The following is a 23,867-nucleotide window of genomic DNA, read 5'->3' as shown; positions in this document are numbered from 1 at the left end:
ATAAATTAAATATAACGAAGACCCAGCTTTTGCATTCAGCCGAAGGCAGGCTGGAAGATCTAATATTTGCTCCTACAGCCTCTTATCTTGGTGTGACAATCTCCGCTAAAGCTGAAGATATTGTTGGATTGAATAAAGATCCGCTACTAATTTCTGTCAATAGGACTCTTGAGAGGCTGAACTACTTAAAGCTATCATTATACGGCCGCACAAACGCAATAAAAATGGTTATATTCCCCAAATTTTTGTATCTGTTCCGTACTATACCACTTCCGTTTCCCTCTTTTTTTTAAATAAATTAGAGAGAACTACCTCTAGGTTCATCTGGGGATACCGTAGAGTTAGAAGATCTCTGAAATGGTGTACTATGTCTAAATTAAGAGGAGGATTGGGCGTCCCGAACTTTCGACTATATTATTGGGCAATTTAATATTTCCAGATGTTTGTTTGGAGGAAGCAATGGCTCCCTCTATTTACGAAATGTTGTTAGGAATAGAGGCCTGACAGTGCTTACTGAGATTGATAGAACCAAGTTACTATAAGAAAACAGAGTTTAAAGTCTTGATTTCAGCTTGGCAAATATGGAAACAATTTAACAAAAAGTTCTGTTTTAACACGAAGTTGAACTATTATACACCATTTCTGAAAAATTTCTCGCTCCCTGAAATTTTCAAGGATTCTGTTATGCAGAGGTGGAATAATCTCAAGATCTGCTCTTTCGGGGATCTGTTCCAGAATGGGCAAACAGTATCATATTCGTATTTGCAGGATAAATATAGTCTAACAAGGAGAGACTTCTTTAAATATCTCCAAATCCGTAGCTTTATAGTGTCTAAAAATCTTTTAAATACCGGTTCTATGAATAAAATAGATGTATTTGAAAACTGTATCAGGAAAAATAGAATTGGCATAATATACCAACTGATGTTAAACAGAATAAAAGATGACCTCAAGATATATACTGCTAAATGGCAAAGGAATCTGGGAATAGATGAGATTGACATATCTAGATCCTTAGAAATGGCCAGTATGGTGTTATTCAACGGGTCATTTAAAAGCCAGCATTTCATGCACATTTTCGATTTGTACTATACACCGTCGAAATTGGCGCTATGGAAAGCTAAGGGGGGCACGAATTGTAGTCGCTGTGGATATGCTGCCGCCAATTCAATACATATGTTTGTTCAATGTCCAAAATTGAATCAGTTTATTCTAGAAGTGCAAGGCTTTTTGGATAATATCCTAGAATCAACACCAGTGCTATCACCAGAACTAGTGATATTGGGAATTCAAGCTGATCAAATTGGTATTAGAACAATCAAAAAAGAAGGCTTTCTATTTATCATTATGTCTGTGTATAGATATTGTATTACCTCACGCTGGTTGGATGTGGACCCCTCAGCTTTCTATCATTGGCAATCAAAGCTATTAAATGTATACCGGCTTGATAATGCGGTATATAAACTTAAGGGCCGGCGTAAGAGGTTGTTTGGTCAAAAATGATGGTCACCTATTAGTAATTGGATCTAACTGGTTTATTATGTTCTAAAAAATAAGCTAAGCGAATTTGATGGGTTTTTTTTTCTTCTCTTTTTTTCAGGATAACGTTATTTTGTATTTGATAAAAAATGTGTAATATTTATTTGAAAATGGTGCTGTATTTATTTTGTCTTTTCCTTTTTATGAATTAATTTGTGTATCAGTATTTTGCAACTTTCCACTGCCCAAACAAATTCAATAAATAAAAAATAAATTAAAAAAACCTCATGGCTTCCTTTAAGGTCCATGAATCAAAAGAAATTCAGCATTGTACAAAAACTTTAAGAGGCCCATTCACAAACTGCCTCTGAACCTCCCATCTTTTTCAGTATGAGATGTCTCCCCCAAATGCAGAGTGTCCTCACATATAAGTATACATTTTATTTGTAAATGTGAGAGGAGAAGATAGGAGGGGAGTGGCTGGAAAATGGGGAATACTTACTACTAAAGTGGAAGAGAATAGGGATGAGTAAGGAGGGGTTAAGGCAGGATGATGAAGGGGCTTAAGAAGGGACGTGTAACCACCCACAGAAGAGTAAGCCCATTATTTAACACTAAAATAGTATAACATTTTTACTTTTCCCTATACTTTACTATAGGGATACTCCACAGTCGGGGCTGAGATTCTCATGTGGGAAAGAATAGGAAATGGCTCCCTATAGATTATCATAGGGAAATATTGGATGGAGATCAGTAGATGGTTAAGTTTAGGAAGAAAATTGCTATGTTTTATCATGCAGAGCACTGCAAGGTGGCTGAAATCTCTGCTTGATAAGGTATAAGGCAAAGTAAAAAAAGTGTATTAAACTTGGAAATATTTTGTAAAAGTGTTTGTATATTAAATATTGATGTAAAATAGTTTATATATGTATTTTAACTGTAGAACTAAAGAATAAAGAAAAAATGCTACTGGACTATCAATAAAATGTTTAATCAAAAATGACATGCTTTAAATTATATGAATTTACTTTAAAGTTACAAATTGAAGTTTATTTAAAAAATACATTCCCACCTTAAATAACAATATGGTTTTTTATTACGAATTAATAATATTTAAGCTTGATGTAAAAAAAAAAAATAGAAAATAACAATTATTTGTTGTGTTACGTTAATTTTTAAATGCAAGTGGTTATTTTTATATTTTATAATTACATTAAAAATCTATGTTTTTAATATTTTGTAACATTAAATTATATTTATTTATATTTGTAAGTATTTAAAATGATTTAATCTGGGGGGAGGAGCCGCGCCAGCGACCAAGATGGCCGCTTGAGCATCGGCTCCGCCGGCCGCTACATCCTGACCGCCTATCCGGCATACTATCCTATACCCCGTCCCCACTATCTTGTGGGGGACCGTCACCTGAGTCACTAGGTGAAATTTGGGCTCGATTGATTGCTTTGGCGTCTGAATATCGTCGATAGAAGAATTGGGGCCTGCGACGTCGAGGACCGGGACCCCGGGTGTGCCACCATCCGGTGCGAAGTGCGACAACATCGGCCACCGAGACCGGAAGTGGCCGGCCGGATCTTCATTCGCTGTGCCCGGGTGGCGATCGGAGCGTCCTTGCCCTCTCTGCAATAACCTACAGACGATCACTGTAAGACCCTTCCCCGCTCGATTGAGGAGTGGTGGGTTTCTCCTGCTTTTGCGGTCGAGATGGCAGCGCGAGACCTCGATAAGAACCTCCCAAAGGCCCAGAGATCGAAACGTCAAGTCCAATCGAATCGCATCGATAAGTACGCAGTCTCAAGGGGATCCCCGTCAGATGCGAAACGCTCCAAGGCTGGGGGCCCCGAGGGGGACCCGGTCGGTGATGATCTGACCCTGAAGGAACTGATGGCGGCCATCAGGGGGGTTCAATCCTCCTTGGGGACAATAGACACAAAGTTGTACACGGTCACTATTGAGGTGGGTCTCGTCAGGGCCGACCCCACCAAAACTTGCGAGAAGGTCAAGGACCTGGAGAGAAAGACGGGGAGCCTCATCGAGGACGTGTCGGAACTACAGAAGGTGGTGTCTGATCTCAAGGTGGCCCATAACCAATTTGATCGAAAGCTTGATGAGTATGAAGGTCGGGCACGCCGGAATAACATTCGCATCCTTGGGGTTCCGGAACGATCGGAGGGGGCTACCCCGGACCTTTTTGTTGAGGAACTCGTCCTGCAACACCTTAAGCCCAAGGGTCTGAGCAAGTTTTTTACTGTGGAGAGGGCTCATAGGGTGCCCGGTGGTCGCCCGCACACTGGGGCGCTTCCACGTTCCATCATCGCCCGTGTCCTGAACTTCCGAGACAGGGACGCCATTTTACAGTCGGAGAGATCCTCGGGCCCGCTAGCCTACGAAAATGCTTCCTTGATGTTCTTTCCTGACTTTACCCGGATGGTGCAGAAACAGCGACAGGGATTTGTGACAATAAAAAGGAGACTTCGAGATCGGGACATGAAGTACTCGATGATGTACCCGGCCCGCCTCCGAATAGAACATGGTGGCAAGACTTGGTTCTTTGACTTTCCGGAGGTAGCGGCGGACTGGCTGGATCGACTCGGGGACCCTGGTCCCGAGATGCATACCCAGACGGAAGACGAAGAATGATGAACTGTTTGGCCTAGGCAGCGAACATTTACCATTATTGATGTAGAGGGATTGACGGGGGGTTTGTTACTCTTTATTTCACCCCTCTGCCATTTATCGTTTCTATTTAATATCTCTTCATTTGGGAAGGAGGGGGACTCGGTTGGTCTGGGGTGGTGGGGGCTGGCGACCTGTTGTAAGGTCCTCCTCCGTTTTCTACTTTTAGATCCTAGTTAGTGGGGGCGACAGGCGCACTGCGAGTTGGGGATGTGTACACGCTACATGCAGAGGTGCAGGGTGGGGGGAGTTCTATTCCCCCCACCCTGCTGGGGGGGTTGGGGTGTGGTTTTGCTTGCGGTTTGTGACTGGTGTATGCAGGACCCTTTGTAGTACTCTTGCTCTTCAATGACTAATGGCTTCGTCTAGACAGGGCCTGGGATTCTCGGTCCTTAGTTGGAATGTTAATGGCCTGGGTGATAGGATTAAGCGCACAGCCGTGAATCAATTTATCAGACGGCGATTGTCAGATATTGTCCTGTTACAGGAGACCCACTTGCTGGGGAAACGCTGTATGACTCTGCACAGGGGTGGTTATAAGCTTATGGCACATGCTGGTTTTACCTCGGGCTCCAGGGGTGTGGGCATCCTGGTTAAAAACTCATTCCCGCTTACGATCCAGTCTACTTGGTCTGATATTCGTGGGTGCTATGTTGGTGTGTTTGGAGTTTGGGAGGGAAGGACGGTCTCGTTTCTCTCTGTCTATGTCCCCCCGTCGCTGCAGACCGACACGTTTTGTGACTTGGGCCGAGTGTTTCTTGCTTTGCCTATGGGCCTTATGGTGATCGGTGGCGATTTCAACGCGGTTGTGGACGGTGAATTGGATAGGCTCCCCTCCCGTGCTTTGTTGCCCTCCCGTAGGTGGTTGCCTGACTTTCTATCGGTTTCTGGATTGATCGATGGCTGGAGATTGCGACACCCGGGAGCGGTGGAATACACTCACGCATCCCCGGCGCACCGTTCCCTCTCTCGTATTGACTATGTATTGTTGCCGGCGGCCCACGCGGCCGCGGTCGGCGAAGTAACACACTTGGTGCGAGGGGTTTCCGATCACTCACCATTATGGCTGCGTTTGTGTGTGGGACGGAGAGATGTGGGCAGGATTGCTCCCATCCCTGCTTGGCGCTTGCGAGACCCGGTAGTGAAGAAAGAACTGGAGCGTGTGACTAACAAATATCTAAGCGAGAACGAGGGCTCGGTTGCTTCCAGATGCTCCTTATGGGAGGCATACAAGACAGTTGTCAGGGGGGAGGTTCTCTCCCTTGTTGCTGAACAAAAAAGGAAGAGGAGGGCTGAGCTAGATAGGGTGGAGGCGGAGCTTTTAACATTGGAAACTGCTGTCTCCTCCGGGGGTGACCCGTGGGCGGATCACTGCCTTGGGCTGCTCTGGGATGAATACAAAACTTTAACTAGAGATACGGCTAGGGCGCAGCTCGACGTCATTCAGGATAGGATTTACGAGCACAGCGATAAGGCCGGGAAACTGATTGCTTGGCTAGAGAAGGGTGACTGGGGCTCTAGACTGGTCCCGGAGCTGCATGTCGGTGGCTCTGTGGACACGTCGGACCTCCAGCTGATTGCAGATGAGTTTGCCCGTTATTTTGCTGAGATTTACACCTCCTCGGTGCGTTTTCTGAGGCCGATAACTCGGATATGTTGCGCAATATTCTTTTGCCAGTATTGTCGGATGATGATAGGAAGTACCTGGACTCTTCTCTCACTAATGACGAGGTGGCGATGGCCATCAGGGTTGTGCATTCCGGTAGAGCCTCCGGCCCTAACGGTCTCCCAATTGAATTGTTTAAACCCCATGCCGACAGATTAGCTCTGTACTTGAAGGAAATGTTTGCAGAGAGCTTGGAGCGTGGTCAGTTGCCATACGATCAGCGGATTGCCAACATAGTCGTCATCCACAAGGAGGGTAAGCCTCGGTTGGAATGCTCTTCGTATCGACCGATTTCGCTATTAAATGTGGAACCCAAGGTGTTAGCAAAGCTGCTCGCTACGCGCCTCGTGAAGGTTATCTCCACCCTGGTCCATCCCGATCAATCCGGCTTTATGCCCAGAAGGAGTACTGCTCTCAATCTTAGGCGCCTCCACGGTGTTCTGGCCTGCGCATCTTCTATCCATGAGCCTGCAATATTACTGTCCCTTGACGCCACTATGGCTTTTGACCACGTGGAATGGCCCTATCTCTTCGCGGTGTTGGCTAAATTCGGATTCGGCCCCGGCTTCATCGGCTGGGTCCGCCTCCTTTACTCTGCACCCTTGTCACGAGTCGTAGTGAACAATCACAGATCTGGCAATTTTTCTCTAGGGTGTGGCACCCGTCAGGGGTGCCCCCTTTTGCCGTTGTTGTTCGCTCTGGCCCTTGAGCCTCTTGCAGCCTGGGTGCACCTGGACCGCTCCATAAAGGGGTTGCGCTGGACCCCGGAGTGGGAAGACAAGATTTCGCTTTACGCGGATGACATCCTGTTGTATCTGACTTCCCCCCGGGCTTCTTTGATAGTGTTCATGGATGTCCTCGCCATCTTCAGCAGATATTCTGGTTTCTTAATTAACTAGGCGAAGTCGGTTTTGTTTGTATTGAGCGGGGATCCGACCAGGGTGCCCGCGAACTGTCCCGTTAGAGTGGAATCGACTAGCTTTCGCTACCTAGGGATTCATATCTGTTTAGACCCCATAGTGCGCCATCGCCTAAATTTATTGCCCCCCTAGCCAGGCTCCGGGCGGACACGGCTCCGTAGAGGGCGTTGCCTCTCTCCATGCTGGGTCGCGCTACTCTTTTTAAAATGATGGCCCTTCCGTGCTTCTTATATACTCTTCAGAACTCTTTTGATCCTGTGCCCCCCTCGTATTTCCGCGAGATTGAGTCTCTTCAGCGCGGCCTTCTGTGGGAGGGAAGGCCGCGCATAGCTCTTTCTAAATTGATGTTGCCCTGGTACGACGGTGGAATCGGCTTGCCGAATGTTCGCATATATTATTGGGCGTCACAACTGGCTCCCATTAATCATGTGATTTATGGATCCCTGGTTGACCCGGGTTACGCAATGGACCGTGGTCGGTTGCCGGGGGGTGAGTTCACCCGAGTTTTGTATGCATGACGCGGCCGCTTCCCGCTGAGGGGGCCCACCTTGTGCTCTACGAGAGTGTGGCATGAGGCCACTGGTGCCCTTCGATGGGCTGGACGCCTGACCTTGTCCACTCCGCTGTGGAGCTCTGAGAAGCTTGGGATGCTCTGGAAGTCGAAGGGGTTTGATCGGTGGGACCTGATAGGAATATCGCATATCCGAGATATATGGGGCAAAGATAGGATATTGACTTTTGAGGAGCTGCAGGCCAAATACCAGTTGTGTGACACTGAGCGGTTTCGTTGCATTCAGATCAGCCATGCGTTGAGCGCGGTGGTGCCCGGCGGGGCGACGCTGCCAGTGGTCTCCTCGCTGGAGGACCGCCTGCTTGATGGCCTCTTACCTACTAAAGCGATCTCCCTCACATACCGTAAATTGATCAACCATACGGACGACCTGCTGGTGCGCCTTCGGGTGCAGTGGGTCGCCGATGGTCTTTTCCTGGATGATGAGGATTGGAGGGAGGCGGTGGCATCCCCTAAGGAGGTGGCAGTTCCAATGAGACTCCGCTTGGTACAGCTTCGGATCTTGCATCGCTCTTATGTAACGGGCCTCGGCCTGCAGCGGATGGGACTGACTGACTCACCTGAGTGCCGCAGGGGATGTGGGCAGCCGGGTCATTAATGCATATTCTTTGGGAGTGCAGGGAGGTCCGGGAGTTCTGGAACCGTATACATGCAAAGATGAGTGAAGTGTGGGAGCTGCGAGTTGATCCCGAGGCACGGCGATGTTTGCTAAATGTGTGGGAACCCACGGACCTGCCGACTCATGGTGGGGTGTGGGTGACTTTAGCGTGTGCAATTGACAAACGCAACATTGCGCAGCTTTGGGGGGCGGCTCGGGCACCCAGGGTTGGGAAATGGATGGAAGATCTTGATTGGTGTATGTTTCGTGAGAAGTCAGTGTATGTCTCTAGGGGGCGGCCCTGAAAATGGGTCAAGATATGGAGCGCATGGAATGCATATCGTGAAGATATCTGTGAACCCCCTGCACTGGAGCCTATTACTGTGGTCCTGGAGAATTCTTAGGCCTTGTTTCTCTATTATCTGTCAAGTATTGAATAAGCCTAGAAGTCAACATTGGAACTTTGCGATTGTGGTCTCTGCATTTCGGTCACTGTTTATATGTGTTTTGTTTTCATTAAAAAGATTTTTTTTTTAAATAAAATGATTTAATCTAAACTAAAATAATTTCCTGCAGGGTTTACATTGAATAGCCTGCCTCCATTATTTTCTATGGGAGGGTGTGGTATTTGACTTAATACCTTTCTTTTTACTGGCAACATATCAAAAGTGTGACTCCACCTCCTTTTCAGGGGATGGGAACACAAAAGTATACACTTTTGATTGACTTTACACTCACATTTTGTGTACAGCCAAAAGTAGTAAAGTTACTCAAAAGTGTAAGAGTAAAGTTACACAAATAAATTGCTCTTCAGTGTAACTTACTTTTGTAAATTGCCCTGAAGAGACACTGATTGGATTTTGTTTTTAGAATTGGCCTTCGGTCAATAGAAAGAATGAGAGTGAGGTAAAATGGAGATGATGCGAAAGGGATATTTAAAACAAGTAATACATGGAGATATAAACAATATAAGTATTAAGCCCAAAATGGAAGAAAGAGAAAGTGAAAAAGAAGTAGAAGCAGAAAGAAAAAGTGTGCAAGAGAGGAAAGGCACAGCAAGGTACTGAGAGAGAGGTACACAGACACATGTTTGGTGAAAGTGAAATAGAGAGAAAACGGAGACAGAATAAAACAATACAGAGAGCAAGAGCAACACAGCAAAATAGGTATACGTGAGAGTGTATGAGAGCTTTGAGTACAAGAAGCATTACAGTGACATGCAGGTTGTAGAAGACACATCCAGAGAGAGTCATTGAGAATCCTAGGACCAACTGGAGGAAGAATGCAGCTGAAAGACCAAAGCATAAAGGAATAAACAAAGATTGAATATTATAACACAAATGGAGCACTGTGAATTCAGGTGGTGCTAATTAATTGACAGAAATACAGTGAAAGTTCCAGATAGACAACTTCCTCTATTCGTTTCACATGGACCGTGAATTCCATTTGTAGAGCATTTATGTTAAAATGTTGGTGGTAAATGATATTTTGAGGGATACATCCTTATTAACTGTAAGTTATTATTGCTGAATTTGTGTCAAATAGAGTTTTTTCCTGCAAACAGGGCATCGTCTGACATGTATTATTCTTCCCATTAGATATCAACTACTGGTCTTCTACATGGTGTCACAGGAAAACTTCATGGTGGAGTAAATGGAGGTCACAGTGGCAGTCTTAATGGATTTACAAGTGTTTCTGGGGGACTTGCTGGAGGACTTGGGGGTGCTGCTGGAGTTGTTGAAAAAGCTCGAGGTGCTGCTGAAGGTTTTGCTGGAGGATTGGCAGGAGGATTCAAAGGTGCTGCTGGAGGACATGGAGACGGCCTTAGAGCTGGAGGAGGTTTTTCAGGTTCTACTGGAGAACGTGCTGGAGGAATCAAAGCAGGTGTTAGAGGGCAAGCTGGTGGACTTGCAAGGGGGCTCATAGGTGCAGATGAAGTTGGTGGAAGTGCTGGAGGTGTTGCTGCTGGTATCTCAGGAGGACTTGAAAGTACCATCCAAGTAGTAGCTAATGCTGGAGTTGCTGGTGACTCTAGAGGACGTGCTGATGGAATCAAGGTTGGCGACGGCGGACCTGCTGGCAGACTAGCTGGAGGTCTCAACGGTGCTACTGGAGCTGGTAAAAATAAAGGAGGTGCTGCAACAGGTGTTGTTGGAGGAATTGAAAGAAGAATCAAAGGTAGTGCTGGAGAACTGGCTGGAGTCCAAGCTGGAGTACTCAAAGGTGCTCTTGGAGTTGCTGGAAGTGCTGCAATGGGTAATGCTGAACAACTCCTGGGTGCTCGTCAAGTTGGAGGAAAGGTTGGAAGTGCTTCTTCAGGTAGTGCTGAAAGATTTGCTGGAGGATTCAAAGGTGATGCTAGAGGTGAAGTTCGTAGACCTGCTGGAAGACTTGGAGGTGCTACTGAAGATGGTGCAAGCTCTGGAGGGGGTCCTGCTGCTGTTGTTGGAGGGCATGCAGATGCTCAACAAGTTGTAGGAAATGCTGGAGGCATTGCTATAGGCGTCACCGGAAGAGTTGGAGGTTCTCCTAAAGTTGTAGGAAAAGAAGGACCTGCTGCTGTAGATGCTGCTGGAGGTCTTACCGAAAGAATCAAAGACAGTGATAGCATACTGGCAGGCAGACTAACTGGAAGACTTGGAAATGTTTTTGGGGTTGGTGGAAGTACTGGGGCTGCTCATGTAGGTGTTCCTGGAGCAATTGCTGGAAGAATCGGTGGTGGGGCTGGTAGACTGGCTGGAGGACTTGGAGGTGCCATTGGTGTTGTTGGAAATAATGGGGATGCTCAAATAAGTGCCACAAGTGGGCTTTCTGGAGGAATCAAAGTTGATGCTGTTGGACTATCTAGCAAACTAGCTGGAGGACTCAGAGGTGATATTGGAGTTGGTGGAAGTACTGTAAGGGTTGCTGCAATTGCCCCTGGAGGATTTGGAGGTGCTCTTGGTGCTGTTAGTTCTGGAAGGTTTAAAGGTGGACATTACAGCACCCTTGGTGATGTTAGCAAAGTTGATGACTCTACTAGGAAAGTCACAGGCATAGCTGGGGGAATGACTGGAGAAATCAGAGTCGCTTCTGGGAAAATGAATGGAGGACTTGAGAGCACTCTTGAAGGTGCTGGAAGAGTTGAAAGTGCTACTTGGAAAATCACAGGCAATACAGAAGGAATGACTGTAGGGCGTGTTGGTGCTTCTGGAGGACTTAACAGACATGTTAAAGGAAATCTTGTGGGTGCTGGAAAAGTAGCTAGTGAAAATGTGAAAATCAAAGAGAATGAGGGAGCAATAACTGGGGGACTCACAGGTGCTTCAGGAGTAGATAAAGGAGAAGTCGATGGGACTAATGGAAGTGTTGGGAAATTAGGAGGTGCTACTTGGAAAATTACAGACAATGCTGGAGCAATGACAGGAAGACTCCCAGGTCCTAATGGAGGACTTAAAGGAGGACTCACAGGTGTTTCTGGAGGTCTTAAAGGAGAAGTCGATGGAACTGCTCGAAGTGTTGGAAAAGTTGTAAGTGCTACTTGGAAAAACACAGACAATGCCGGAGCAATGACAGAAGGACCCAACGGTAGTGCAGGAATACTGGTTGGAGGAGCAGCTGGAGGACACCAAAGTGCTCTTGGAGTTGGCGGACATGCTGGAAGTGCTGCAGTGGGTTCTGCTGAAACGCTCCCTGGTGCTCTTCAAGTTGGAGGACATTTTGGTAGTGCTGACTCGGGTGCTGCTGAACGATTTACTGGAGGAGTCAAAGGTGATATTAGAAGCCTAGCTCGTGGACCAGATGGAAGACTCAGTGGTGCTCTGGGAGACAGTAAAAGTTCTGGAGGTGCTGCTGTGGGTTTTGTTGGAGGACTGCAAGATGCTCACGAAGTTGTAGGAAATTCTGGGGGGGCTGTTGTAGGTGTCGCCAGACGAGTCAGAGGTGCTCTTAAAGTTGTAGAAAATGAAAGAACTGCTGCTGGAGATACTTCTGGGAGGCTTGCTGAAAGAATCAAAGTTGGTGATGGAGTACTGGCTGGAGGGCTAACTGGAGGACTCAGTGGTGTTATTGAAGTTGGTAGAAATGCCGGGGATGCTCCTGCAGGTGCTGCTGGAAGAATCAAAGGTGGCGCTGGAAGACTGGCAGGAGGACTTGGAGGTGCTATTGGTGTTGTTGAAAATAATGGCGCTCTTACAACGGGCGTAGCTGGTGGGCTTAAAGGAGGAGTCAAAGGTGTTGCTGGAGGACTATCTGGCAGAATAGCTGGAGGGCTCAGAGGTGATATTGGAGTCGGTGATAATGCTGGAGTTGTTGCTGTAAGTGCCCCTAGAACACTTGAAGGAACTATTGGAGCTGTTGGTTCCAGAGTTCTTAAAGGAGGAATTGACAGCACTCTTGGTGATGCTGGCAAAGTTGAAGGTTCTACTTGGAAACACACAGGTGTAGCTAGAGGAATTAGTGAAGGAATCACAGGTTCCTCTGGAAAACTTAATAGAGGACTTGATAGCACTCTTGGAGGTGCTGGAAAAGTCAAAATTGCTGCATTGCAAATCACAGAAAATACAGAAGGAATGACTGGAGGTTTTGTTGGTGCTTCTGGAGGACCTAATGGACGTCTTGAAGGCAATCTTGTGGGTGCTGAAAAAGTAGGCAGTGAAACTTTGAAAATCAAAGACAGTGAGGAAGCAATAACTGGAGATCTCACATCTGCTTCAGGAGTTCTTAAAGGAGAAGTCAAAGGGACTACTGGAAGTGTTGAAAAAGTTGGAGAAAATGAAAGAACTGCTGCTGGAGATACTTCTGGGAGGCTTGCTGAAAGAATCAAAGTTGGTGATGGAGTACTAGCTGGAGGGCTAACTGGAGGACTCAGTGGTGTTATTGAAGTTGGTAGAAATACAGGGGATGCTCCTGCAAGTGCTGCTGGAAGAATCAAAGGTGGCGCTGGAAGACTGGCAGGAGGACTTGGAGGTGCTATTGGTGTTGTTGAAAATAATGGCGCTCTTACAACGGGTGTAGCTGGTGGGCTTAAAGGAGGAGTCAAAGGTGTTGCTGGAGGACTATCTGGCAGAATAGCTGGAGGGCTCAGAGGTGATATTGGAGTCGGTGATAATGCTGGAGTTGTTGCTGTAAGTGCCCCTAAAACACTTGAAGGAACTATTGGAGCTGTTGGTTCCAGAGTTCTTAAAGGAGGAATTGACAGCACTCTTGGTGATGCTGGCAAAGTTGAAGGTTCTACTTGGAAACACACAGGTGTAGCTAGAGGAATTAGTGAAGAAATCACAGGTTCCTCTGGAAAACTTAATAGAGGACTTGATAGCACTCTTGGAGGTGCTGGAAAAGTCAAAATTGCTGCATTGCGAATCACAGAAAATACAGAAGGAATGACTGGAGGTTTTGTTGGTGCTTCTGGAGGACCTAATGGACGTCTTGAAGGCAATCTTGTGGATGCTGAAAAAGTAGGCATTGAAACTTTGAAAATCAAAGACAGTGAGGAAGCAATAGCTGGAGCTCTCACATCTGCTTCAGGAGTTCTTAAAGGAGAAGTCAAAGGGACTACTGGAAGTGTTGGAAAAGTTGGAGAAAATGAAAGAACTGCTGCTGGAGATACTTCTGGGAGGCTTGCTGAAAGAATCAAAGTTGGTGATGGAGTACTAGCTGGAGGGCTAACTGGAGGACTCAGTGGTGTTATTGAAGTTGGAGGAAATACCGGGGATGCTCCTGCAGGTGCTGCTGGAAGAATCAAAGGTGGCGCTGGAAGACTGGCAGGAGGACTTGGAGGTGCTATTGGTGTTGTTGAAAATAATGGCGCTCTTACAACGGGTATAGCTGGTGGGCTTAAAGGAGGAGTCAAAGGTGTTGCTGGAGGACTATCTGGCATAATAGCTGGAGGGCTCAGAGGTGATATTGGAGTCGGTGATAATGCTGGAGTTGTTGCTGTAAGTGCCCCTAGAACACTTGAAGGAACTATTGGAGCTGTTGGTTCCAGAGTTCTCAAAGGAGGAATTGACAGCACTCTTGGTGATGCTGGCAAAGTTGAAGGTTCTACTTGGAAACACACAGGTGTAGCTAGAGGAATTAGTGAAGGAATCACAGGTTCCTCTGGAAAACTTAATAGAGGACTTGATAGCACTCTTGGAGGTGCTGGAAAAGTCAAAATTGCTGCATTGCAAATCACAGAAAATACAGAAGGAATGACTGGAGGTTTTGTTGGTGCTTCTGGAGGACCTAATGGACGTCTTGAAGGCAATCTTGTGGGTGCTGAAAAAGTAGGCAGTGAAACTTTGAAAATCAAAGACAGTGAGGAAGCAATAACTGGAGATCTCACATCTGCTTCAGGAGTTCTTAAAGGAGAAGTCAAAGGGACTACTGGAAGTGTTGAAAAAGTTGGAGAAAATGAAAGAACTGCTGCTGGAGATACTTCTGGGAGGCTTGCTGAAAGAATCAAAGTTGGTGATGGAGTACTAGCTGGAGGGCTAACTGGAGGACTCAGTGGTGTTATTGAAGTTGGTAGAAATACAGGGGATGCTCCTGCAAGTGCTGCTGGAAGAATCAAAGGTGGCGCTGGAAGACTGGCAGGAGGACTTGGAGGTGCTATTGGTGTTGTTGAAAATAATGGCGCTCTTACAACGGGTGTAGCTGGTGGGCTTAAAGGAGGAGTCAAAGGTGTTGCTGGAGGACTATCTGGCAGAATAGCTGGAGGGCTCAGAGGTGATATTGGAGTCGGTGATAATGCTGGAGTTGTTGCTGTAAGTGCCCCTACAACACTTGAAGGAACTATTGGAGCTGTTGGTTCCAGAGTTCTTAAAGGAGGAATTGACAGCACTCTTGGTGATGCTGGCAAAGTTGAAGGTTCTACTTGGAAACACACAGGTGTAGCTAGAGGAATTAGTGAAGAAATCACAGGTTCCTCTGGAAAACTTAATAGAGGACTTGATAGCACTCTTGGAGGTGCTGGAAAAGTCAAAATTGCTGCATTGCAAATCACAGAAAATACAGAAGGAATGACTGGAGGTTTTGTTGGTGCTTCTGGAGGACCTAATGGACGTCTTGAAGGCAATCTTGTGGGTGCTGAAAAAGTAGGCAGTGAAACTTTGAAAATCAAAGACAGTGAGGAAGCAATAACTGGAGATCTCACATCTGCTTCAGGAGTTCTTAAAGGAGAAGTCAAAGGGACTACTGGAAGTGTTGGAAAAGTTGGAGGTGGTACTTGGAAATTCACAGACAATGCTCGAGTAATTACAGGACGATCTACAGGTGCTGTTGATGGACTGAAAGGAGGACTGGACAGCATTAGTGGAGATGCTGGAAAAGTCAGCGGTGCTACTTGGAAAATCAAAGGCAATACAGAAGGAAGGACTGAAGGGCTTGATCATGCTTCTGGAGGACCTATTGGACACCTTCAAGGTAATATTCTGGGTGCTGGAAATGTAGAAAGTAAAACCTGGAAAATCAAAGGCAGGGATGTAGCAATAACCAGGGGACTCACAGGTGTTTCAGCAATTCCTAAAGGTGAAGTTGATGAAACTACTGGAAGTGTTGGAAAAGTTGGAGGAGCTACTTGGAAATTCACTGACGATGCTGAAGTAATGACGAGTAGACCTGCAGGTGCTACAGGAGTACTAGAAGGAGGACTCGATAGCACTATTGGTGATGCTGGAAAAGTCAGAAGTTTTACTTGGCAAATCAAAGGCAATACTAAAGGGATAACTGGAGGACTTGCTGGTACTTCTGGAAGATTCAATGAACATCTTGAGGGCAATCTTGAGGGTACTGGGAAAGTAGGTGGTGCAACTTTGGAATTCTCAGACAGTAAGAAAGAAATAACTGGAGGACTCACCGGTGCTTCTGGAGTTCTTAAAGGAGAAGTCGATAGGACTATTGGAGTTGTTGGAGAAGTTGGAGGTGCTACATGGAAAAACAAAGAATCAAATGTTGGAGCAAAGACAGGTGGACTCACAGATGCTGCTGCAGGGCTTAATTGGAGACTCAACAACCCCGATGGAGGTGCTAGAAAAGTTGGAAGTGCTACTTGGAAATTAACAGGCAATATTGAAGGGATGACTGGAGGACGTGGTGGTGATTCTGGAGGACTTAATGGTCATCTTGGGGATACACTTGGAGAAGCTGGAAAATCTGCTGCTGCTGCTACTTGGAAAATCATGGCCAATGATGGAGGAATGATTGGAGGGCTTGCTGGTGATTCTGGGGGAAATAATTCACATCTTGAGGGCAATGTTGTGGATCATTCAGGAGTTCTTAAAGGAGAAGTTGATGGGAATTCTGGAACTGTTGGAAAAGTCAGAGGTGCTCCTTGGAAAATCACAGACAATGCTGGAGTAATGACAGGAAGACTCACAGGCACTGCTGGAGGACTAAAAGAAGGACTTGATAGCACTATTGGTGGTGCTGGAAAAATCAGAGGTAGTACATGGAAAGCCACAGGCAATACTGAAGGAATACCTGGAGAACTTGCTGACGCTGCTGGAGGATTTAAAGAACATCTTGAGGGCAATTTTGAGGGTATGTCAAAAGTAGCCGGTGCAACTTGGAAAATTACAGGCAGTAAGGGAGTCAAAACTGAAGGGCTCACAGGTGCTTCTAAAACTCCTATAGGAGAAGTCGATGGACCTATTTTAGGTGTTAGAAAAGTCGGAGGTGATATGTGGAAAATTACAGACAAAGTTGGAAGAATGACAGGTGGACTCACAGGTGCTGGTACAGAACCTAATGGGGTTAATGGGCATTTTGAGGGTAATCTTGGAAATGCTGGAAAACCTGGTGGTGCTACTTGGAAAATCCCAGGCTATGATGGAGGAATGACTGGAGAATTTGTTGGTGCTTCTGGAGGGCTTAATGGAGAGATTGATGGGACTATTGGAGGTAGTGGAAAAGTCAGAGGTTTCACTTGGAAAATCACAGACAATGCTGGAGCAATTAAAGGGGGTCTCACAGGTGTTCCTGCAGGAATAATTGAAGGACTCACAGGTGCTTCTGGAGGAATTAAGGGAGGACTTAAAGGCACTGCTGAAACTACTGGAGGAATGACTGGAGGACTTGGTGGAGATTCTAGAGAATTTAATGGGCATTTTGAGTCTACTCTTGGAAATGCTGGGAAACCTACTGGTGCTAATTGGAAAATCCCAGGCTATGATGGAGGAATGATTGGAGGAGTCCTTGTTGGTTCTGGAGTGCCTACTGGAGAGGTTGATGGGACTATTGTAGGTAGTGGAAACATCAGGGGTGTTACTTCTGAAGGACTTAAAGAGGGACTTTATGGCACCCTTGCAGGTGCTGGAAAAGGTGGAATTGCTACTTGGAAATTTACCGGCAATAATGGAGGAATGGCTGGACGACTTGGTGGAGATTCTGGGGGACTTAATGGGCATGTTGAGGGTAATCTTGGAAATGCTGGAAAACCTAGTGGTGCTACTTGGAAAATCCCAGGCTATGATGGAGGAATGACTAGAGAATTTGCTGGTGCTTCTGGAGGGTTTAATGGAGAGGTTGATGGGACTATTGGAGGTAGTGGAAAAGGCAGAGGTGTTACTAGTAAAATCGCACACAATGCTGGAGCAATTAAAGGGGGTCTCACAGGTGTTCCTGCAGGAATGACTGCAGGATTCACAGGTGCTTCTGGAGAAATTAAGGGAGGACTTAAAGGTGCTTCTGAAACTACTGAACAAGTAAGAGGTAACAATTGGAAAATCACAGGCAAAAGTGAAGGAGTTACTGGAAGAAATTCAGGTGCTTCTGCTGGAGGAGCATCTGCAGACAGTGCTATAGTAAATAAAATGGAAGAACAAAAATCGAGCAGAGGATTTTTTGCTGGACTTTTTGGACGCTAGCTGAAGGTAATAATATGTAGGAAACTTCTTTAAAAACATCTAAATCTTTCACCTGAATCAATTATGCTTAACATTTGAAAGTACTGACAATCATTTTTTTAAACTCCTTGATTGTAATTTTTATAAATAAACGCTTGTTGTTCCGAGAATCAACTTGGCTCAAAATGAATAGGGTTGCAGAAATATATCATGCCTATTAAGTTTCCACTTGCATCAAGAGAAATATAGCCCAAATTCCAACAGATCCATGTCCTGGTCTTCTTAGTCTAGGGCATGGGTAACGAGTGATAGTGGGCGAACATGGGCGATGGGCAATACAAGTATTAATGTTGTTTGGGAGAACAGGGATTTGCACTTTTGAAAGAGCAGGGGTTATTTGTTTACATTTTGAGGTGTACTAATACCAAGGGTAAGTAGGTGTCACAAGCACTGGGATTAATTCAGCAGTATAAAGAACACTCACACTTTCTGTGCTGAACTTTATTTATTGCAATGCTCATTCTGAGGCATATATGCATTTCCTTACCAACTCATTGTTTTATGTTCTTTATTTTAAGGAAAACCTCTTCTGGCACACAGATAACTTCAACTATTCTAAAAAATCAACAAATGCGGTCATCAGAGTCATCTCTTCTGCAGATTCAACATGCAAAAGATTATTTCCCACTTCTATGGATTAAAATATTATGTTATTATCCAAACACCTTTGTTATTCTGCTGTCCCTTGTACCACTTCCAAATAAAGTAGTTCAAAATGATCATACATTAAGCTTTTTTATTTCATTTCTCTTTACAAGCAGCCAGTTCTTTTCTTCAATCGGTTGAAGTATGTTTACATAGGTCATATCATTTTAAAAGTAGTGGAGGAGGAATGATGTTACTTGCTACCCAGTCAAACCAAAGCATGCGATTTACATGATCTTCTGTTACACGTTTGATGCAATACAACTGAAAAGGATTGTCTCTAACCTTAAACCTGTGGTTTTTCACTGGTCGATACTTTGAGTGAACTCCATTTAACAGGGGAATATATTCTGTCACACCACTTACACAGTTCCTAAGCTATATGAGCAACAATGAACCCTCAAAGAGACTACTGATCTTGCCCAGCAGTGTTTCTGAAATCCAGAAGTCTCAAGGATCTCACTAATGGTCTTAGATATTAATGCACACGCTAATCCACATAGGGCTAATATATGTACACAACAATTGAAAAGCGCGCATTTGAGCAGACATTCAATTTTCAGAACCCATAAACTGATGTTTTTAGAAAAATTGTTGAATTTCCAAAATATATTTAAATCTGATATTTGAGTGATATACCATACCGCATTGGGTAGACTTGCTACTTCTAGCATTACCTTGGTGCCAGAGGTTCTGCAGGTATGGCTGTTTTGTATTGCACACCTGGAGACATTCCACATTGACAAAGCCTTTTTAACATTGTTACTGGGAACTATGCTTGATGAACTGAGGTTAACCTTGCTGGTAATCTTGCTTATGGTAGCCACTAATGTCATATATGGTAGCTAGTCCAAAACTAATAACATAAGTAGCTCAGGGTGAATTTCATCAAATGTAAGTAGCTCTCATTACAGAAGAGGTTGGAGACTCCTGGTGTAGAACATCTGCTATTCTCAAAGGATTAAGGCATAGATCACATGGTTGTTGGGTCCTCAAATTTCAATGGCCCGCACTTGTCACACAAAGAAACTCTGCGAGTCTCACAAAACTAACGTCAAAACACATTCTATTGTTATGATGGTCTTACCACTCACCTGAAATCCAGGTATTCGACAGGGGTGATGACTATGCTCAAACACTCCCAGAATATATCCCAGCCTCACTGAATCACAGAAACAGTGATCCTGGCAAATACTCGAAGAGGGAAGGAGGAAGGGGTTTTGGGAAGAGAAACAAAACAGAAAGAAGAGACACAGCAACTCTGTTACTAGGACCTGCCAGGGTCTTACATGCACTATACCATTAACTATACCAATGATTCAGACAATCGTAGATTCGTTATGCTATCAATGTTAATCACCTGAAATAGCGAGAACCTCCTGAACTTGGTACTAAGTCGTTTTCAACAAACTTGTTCCAGTAACAGTTTATCATAAATCATTGTGCTAGAAATAAGCTAATACAGGTAGAAAATAAACAACATGTGACATGTAATAGAGTCTGTGTATTCCAGCTTAACTTTCTATATGCATAGACATAATCAGTTTCTCACCTTAGCGTAATCTGTATTGCTGCCCTAAGGACCATGTAAACTCAGCTTGGATATCTGTCTGTCATCAACTAACAGCTTCCTTATAAATACCCTTGTCGTACAACAGCAAGATAAAATGTCCACAGCAGGTTCTATAAATGTGCCTTATTAGTTCTTCAGGTTTTCAATCAGCTCAACATTAACTAAAACGATCTAGAAACAAACAGCTCCTTGAAATGCAAAGCGCAATACCTACAGGGTTAAATAATGCATTTGGCATTCACACTTTCCCATTCTCAAAAAACAAAATGATCGTAGAACAACCAGAGTCTGCCAATTACAATAAGAATGCATTCAGCATTCACACATTTCCATTAAGAGCTCTGTCTTTAAACCATTAGCAGCAATGGTATTAGGGCAAAACATGTCCATTAGCAAAGATGGCTGTAAAGTAAAACATTTCCTTTTGCAATGATGTCTGTAAATCAAAAGAACTTATCTTCCTGGAATGTCCTGAATCAATGTTGGAGCCGTCTCGAAGAAACTCTGAAAAGCATCCAAATTCGTTGCTAGGAAACGGCACGATCCTCAGCTGGCAGAAACGAAGTCAAGCTGGGATTGCCTGACTCGTGGCTATTTATAGCTGAGCCTTGGGCGTTGGCCGCATGTGTCAATAACAGCTGAATCTACACGTCTCTCATTGTCAGAAGGCATTTCAGAGACAGCTGCTGTGCTGGAAAGTGTTCCCTTGCGCATTGAACCAGCAGGTGCACGATAAACACACCATCATGGGGAAATAATAAAGGGAAAATGTAAGTACACAGGACACGTAGGCAATTACATGTACTTTGAGGTGCAAAGTAAAAGAAATGACAAATCACATATTAACATGTTTTGGGATACAACCATGGTTAATGTACTTGCCTTCTGCATACCAAGAGACAATGCAGAATGTGACACCTGCCGATATGCATTGATTCCTGTCAGTCCTCCCCCGCAAAACCCCTGATACAGGACGTGATTTTGAGGGATGGTGCTGGTGGAATTGCCTAACCAAATGAGGAGCGTGGACCGAGGATGATGGTTCCCAGGAATTTTCTTCCGCCCCATACCCCTACCATTCTAACAGGTTGTATAAGATACCATGATATCTTTTGGAATCTAAAACTTTTGCGATCTCATATTTCCACTGACCATTTACTTTCCCCATTGGAGAAGGTTGGCCTGTTCGGGTATGTACTGTGTAGGGCTGTAAAAGGGACACATGGAAAACTGGATGACTCCGATAATCACTGATTCAAAAGGGGGTGGTGATGGACAGAGTATCTGAATTAAGCAGAACACTCCTACCCAGTCAAAGGATCAGGGCTTGATCCATCACCGTTTTTTAGCTCACTGCACCATCCCAGTTCAGAACCTGGCTACATTCAAATTAGTCTGACCCTGGCCCAGTGCATCATGGGAGCAGGGCAGACCAAACTACCAAGCCAATTCTTTACTGGAAAGGAAACAAGCTTCCGGGGACCGGTTTCTGGCATTACAGCCGTCTTCGGCCCGGCTTGCTTGAATCCTGATGGTGCAGTGAGCAAGGGACTCACATCTGAGCATACCCTTCCACACTTGTGGTGGCCAAAACGATTCAAAAGGGGGTGGTGATGGACTGGGCAGGGACAGGTCCATTGTGACTGGGTTGATGACTTTCTTAAAGGGAAATGGGCCTAAAAATTGGGGCTGCAATTTACGAGATCCATCTAGACGTAAATTCTTAGAGGACAACCAGACCATGTCCCCTATACTATATATTGGAGTGGGTCTTCTATGTTTGTCTGCCTCTTTTTTGACCTGTTGTTGATATTTTCTGTAGATGGGAGCGTACTTGAGCCTGTATTTTATGGAGTTGCGAATGATGGGTAGAGACGGATGGGACTTCTTCTAAAGGGTCAGTTTGTGGAATAGATAACATACGTGGATGATAACCTAATAAACAATGAAAGGGAGAAACTCCTGTTGCTGAATGTACTGAATTATTGTACACAAATTTAACTAAAGGCATGGACGTATCCCATTCCGTGGTCCTTGAGGAAAAACAATGCAAGTGTTGCTCCATGGTTTGATTGAGGCGTTCCGTCTGCCCATCTGTTTGTGGGTGGTAAGCGGAGGACAGATGGACATCTATGCCTACTGATGAACAAAAGTTACGCCAGAACCTGGAGACAAACTGAGGATCACGTTCGGAGACAATTGTGGTTGGTAGTCCATGTAACCTAATTATTTGTTGTACAAAATGATCTGTGAGTTCTTTGGCAGAGGGCATATGTTTAAGTGGGACAAAATGAGCCATCTTGGTTAAATAGTCAATAACCACCCAGATGATATGGTAACCATTGGACACAGGGAGATCAGTGATGAAATCCGTACTTAGTGTAGGCCATGGTGCAGGTGGCATAGACGTAGGTTGTAGATAACCAGCTGGAGCAACATGAGGGGTCTTAGACTGTACACAAACGGGACAGGTTTGGGCGTAAGTCCTGAAATCATCAATGAGTGTAGGCCACAAAAACTGTCTTTGACAAAATTCAATAGTTTTTTTAATACCAGGATGTCCTGCAAAAACCGAGTCATGAGTCCAAGACAACACTGTCTGTTGCAATTCCTGGGTTGGACCATATAAACGATCATTGTAATACAATAAATCTTCTTTTTTGATCAACTCAGGTAATACTGGGGCCTGGCCTTGCGCTTTTTGTATGTGAGTTAAAAAATCTGTGGAACACAGAGGGCAACTAGTTTATTCTCTGAGATAATGGGTTTTATTTGTTCTGTACTCATCGCGGAACCATGATAACTGAAACTGGACAATGTGTCCGCTTTCTGTTGTTCCTTTCCAGGTCTACAGGTAATGATAAAATCATATTCATTAAAAAAGAGAAGTCAGCAAAGTTGGCCTGGTGTCAGGGACTTTACACTTTGGTAGAACTGCAAGTTGCGATGGTTCGAATAAATGGACTTACGCTGGTGTGTTTTAGAAAGAACAATACTGTCTAAAAGGAGAGGTGATGTAGAGAACAAACGAAAAACACGAGAACAGTTCTTCATGTGTAAATTCAAAACATACACATATGCTCTCAATAGCCGTGAAGAATGGGAGAGACTATATAGATAATGAGGGATGTGACATATAATTAACAACTGAACAATCTGTATAGAATCTAATACTGAACCACACCATCACTTTTAGTGATATTGTGGTGGCAATAGGAGCTTCACCTTATTTACAAGGCAGCTTTAACCCACTTAACACGGCTTAACGCTGCTGTGTAAATGAGGCCCCCTTTCACGCAACACTCAATGAAAGGTGCTGTGGTGGGTGTTCCAACACAACACCCATTGATTTCTATGCTGCCCCTATTTACAAGAGCAGCGTAAATAGGAGGCAGCTCCAAAATTAAGACCAGGGGAACACCTGGTCTTGAACAGGGGAAACAAGGAGAACTGCTTAATTTCTCCTCATTTTTGATGTTTCCATGTGTGCTGCGTTGTGCAGCACACATAGAAACAGCAAAATACCAATAAATGTTTATATGCAGGAAGATCCCCCTAAAACAAATTATTTTGCAACTTCAATGTGTGCTGCGATAAGCATCACACATAGAAGTTACAAAACAGCATTTAAACAATCTTCCCCTCAACGCATATACCCTTACACTATGGTGGAAGAGTACCTAGGTTGGCGCTGGGTAGCTAAAGTTAGTGCCAGTGCAGGGGGAAATGCAGGGTAGCACCATATTCTAGTAAATATGGTCTAGCCTGCATCTCTAAAGTAACAAAGTGTGTCATTAGCCTTGGCGTAACCAAATATTTTGCCACTTTATTGTAAATATGCCCGATTGTTTTTTATAGCCC

The sequence above is a fragment of the Lissotriton helveticus genome, chromosome 7, assembly GCF_964261635.1.
Source record: "Lissotriton helveticus chromosome 7, aLisHel1.1, whole genome shotgun sequence".
Classification (NCBI taxonomy): domain Eukaryota; kingdom Metazoa; phylum Chordata; class Amphibia; order Caudata; family Salamandridae; genus Lissotriton; species Lissotriton helveticus.
Note: the sequence above shows the minus strand (reverse complement) of the source record.